The following is a 3,141-nucleotide window of genomic DNA, read 5'->3' as shown; positions in this document are numbered from 1 at the left end:
AAAGGTGATGGATTCATATTCATAGCTTTAAGGCATAGACACTAAGACACTAATGATCATAAGACACAAACATGGATAAACATAAGCATAAAAATTCGAAAAACAGAAAATAAAGAACAAGGAGATTAAAGAACGGGTCCACCTTAGTGATGGCGGCTCTTTCTTTCTCTTGAAGATCCTATGGAGTGCTTGAGCTCCTCAATGTCTCTTCCTTGTCTTTGTTGCTCCTCTCTCATGATCCTTTGATCTTCTCCAATTTCATGGAGGAGGATGGCATGTTCTTGGTGCTCCACCCTTAGTTATCCCATGTTAGAACTTAATTTTCCTAAGGAGGTGTTAATTTGCTCCCAGTAGTCTTGTGGAGGAAAGTGCATCCCTTGAGGTATCTCAGGGATTTCTTGATGAGAGGGGTCTCTTGTTTGCTCCATCTTCTTCTTAGTGATGGGCTTGAGGTCATGCCTTCTCAGTTGAACCGGCTTTGGATGCCATAAATGGTTATGGAAAAACAAAAAGCAATGCTTTTACCACACCAAACTTAAAAGGTTTGCTCGTCCTCGAGCAAAAGAAGAAAGAAGAGAGTAGAAGAAGAAGAAATGGGGGAGAAGTGGTGGTTCATGAAGGATGGATGTGAGTGGTGAAGAGAAAGAGAGAGAGTGGTGGGGTTGGTGGGGATCCTGTGGGGTCCACAGATCCTGAGGTGTCAAGGAAAAGTCATCCCTGCACCAAATGGTATCAAAATCCACGTTTTGAGCCATTTCTGGCGTTAAACGCCGGGCTGGTGCCCATTTCTGGCGTTTAACGCCAGGTTCTAGCCCTTTTCTGGCGTTTAACGCCAGTCTGGTGCCCCTTTCTGGCGTTAAACGCCCAGAATGGTGCCAGACTGGGCGTTAAACGCCCAACTGCTAGCCTCACTGGCGTTTAAACGCCAGTGAGTTCTTCCTCCAGGGTGTGCTATTTTTCTTCCTGTTTTTCATTCTGTTTTTGCTTTTTCAATGGATTTTGTGACTTCTTATGATCATCAACCTACAAAAAAGATAAAATAACAAAAGGAAATAGTTAATTATAAAACATTGGGTTGCCTCCCAACAAGCGCTTCTTTAATGTCATTAGCTTGACAGAGGACTCTCATGGAGCCTCACAAATGATCAGAGCAATGTTGAAACCTCCCAACACCAAACTTAGAGTTTGAATGTGGGGGTTCAACACCAAACTTAGAGTTTGGTTGTGGCCTCCCAACACCAAACTTAGAGTTTGACTGTGGGGGCTCTATTTGTCTCTGATTTGAGGGAAGCTCTTCAAGCTTCCTCTCCATGGTGACAGAGGGATATCCTTGAGCCTTAAACACATAGGATTCTTCATTCACTTGAATGATCAGTTCACCTCCATCAACATCAATCACAGCCTTTGTTGTGACTAGGAAGGGTCTGCCAAGGATGATAGTTTCATCCATGCACTTCCCAGTCTCTAGGACTATGAAATCAGCAGGGATGTAATGGTCTTCAATCTTAACCAAAACATTCTCTACAAGTCCATAAGCTTGTTTTCTTGAGTTGTCTACCATCTCTAGTGAGATTTTTGCAGCTTGTACCTCAAAGATCCCTAATTTCTCCATTACAGAGAGGGGCATGAGGTTTACACTTGACCCTAAGTCACACAAGGCCTTCTTGAAGGTCATGGTGCCTATGGTACAAGGTATAGAAAACTTCCCAGGATCCTGCCTCTTTTGAGGCAGTTTCTGCCTAGACAAGTCATCCAGTTCTTTGGTGAGCAAAGGTGGTTCATCCTCCCAAGTCTCATTTCCAAATAACTTGTCATTTAGCTTCATGATTGCTTCAAGGTATTTAGCAACTTGCTCTTCAGTGACATACTCATCCTCTTCAGAGGAAGAATACTCATCAGAGCTCATGAATGGCAGAAGTAAGTCCAATGGAATCCTTATGGTCTCATTTTGAGCCTCAGATTCCCATTGTTCCTCATTGAGGAACTTAGAGGAAATTGGTACACGCCCACTGAGGTCTTCCTCAGTGGCGTCCTCCTCCTCTCTTTCCTCTCCATATTCGGCCATGTCTATGGCTTTGCACTCTCCTTTTGGATTTTCTTCTGTATTACTTGGGAGAGTGCTAGGAGGGAGTTCAGTAACTTTCTTGCTCAGCTGACCCACTTGTCCTTCCAAATTTCTGATGGAGGACCTTGTTTCATTCATGAAACTTTGAGTGGTCTTAATTAGATCAGAGACCATTGTTGCTAAGTCAGAAGTATTCTGCTTAGAACTCTCTGTCTGTTGCTGTGAAGATGATGGAAAAGGCTTGCCATTGCTAAACCTGTTTCTTCCACCATTATTGTTATTGAAACCTTGTTGAGGTCTCTCTTGATTCTTCCATGAAGAATTGTAGGTGTTTCCATAGGGTTCTCCTAGGTAATTCACCTCTTCCATTGAAGGGTTCTCAGGATCATAGGCTTCTTCCTCAGATGAAGCTTCCTTAGTACTGCTTGGTGCATTTTGCATTCCAGACAGACTTTGAGAAATCAAATTGACTTGTTGAGTCAATATCTTGTTCTGAGCCAATATGGCATTCAGAGTGTCAATCTCAAGAACTCCTTTCTTCTGACTAGTCCCATTGTTCACAGGATTTCTTTCAGAAGTGTACATGAATTGGTTATTTGCAACCATTTCAATTAATTCTTGAGCTTCTGCAGGCGTCTTCTTCAGATGAAGAGATCCTCCAGCAGAGCTATCCAAAGACATCTTGGATAGTTCAGAGAGACCATCATAGAAAATACCTATGATGCTCCATTCAGAAAGCATGTCAGAGGGACATTTTCTGATCAATTGTTTGTATCTTTCCCAAGCTTCATAGAGGGATTCTCCATCCTTCTGTCTGAAGGTTTGGACTTCCACTCTAAGCTTACTCCATCTTTGTGGTGGAAAGAACTTTGCCAAGAAGGCATTGACTAGCTTTTCCCAAGAGTCCAGGCTTTCTTTAGGTTGAGAATCCAACCATATTCTAGCTCTGTCTCTTACAGCAAAAGGGAATAGCATCAGTCTATAGACCTCAGGATTAACCCCATTAGTCTTGACTGTGTCACAGATTTGCAAGAATTCAGCTAAGAACTGATGAGGATCTTCCATTGGAAGTCCAT

General features: G+C 42.7%; 1 non-coding gene across 1 annotated transcript; it reads left to right on the top strand.

The window, feature by feature from the left end:
* The first annotated feature begins 2,800 nt into the window (after window positions 1-2,800).
* On the top strand, window positions 2,801-2,908 carry LOC130937764 (small nucleolar RNA R71). The gene has a single exon (XR_009068965.1). It is a non-coding gene; the product is annotated as a small nucleolar RNA R71 (small nucleolar RNA).
* Window positions 2,909-3,141: the final 233 nt, after the last annotated feature.

This window comes from Arachis stenosperma, chromosome 6 (assembly GCF_014773155.1).
Source record: "Arachis stenosperma cultivar V10309 chromosome 6, arast.V10309.gnm1.PFL2, whole genome shotgun sequence".
Taxonomy (NCBI): Eukaryota; Viridiplantae; Streptophyta; class Magnoliopsida; order Fabales; family Fabaceae; genus Arachis; species Arachis stenosperma.
The sequence above is the reverse complement of the archived record's forward strand: the minus strand, read 5'-3'. Positions and strand labels throughout refer to the sequence as shown.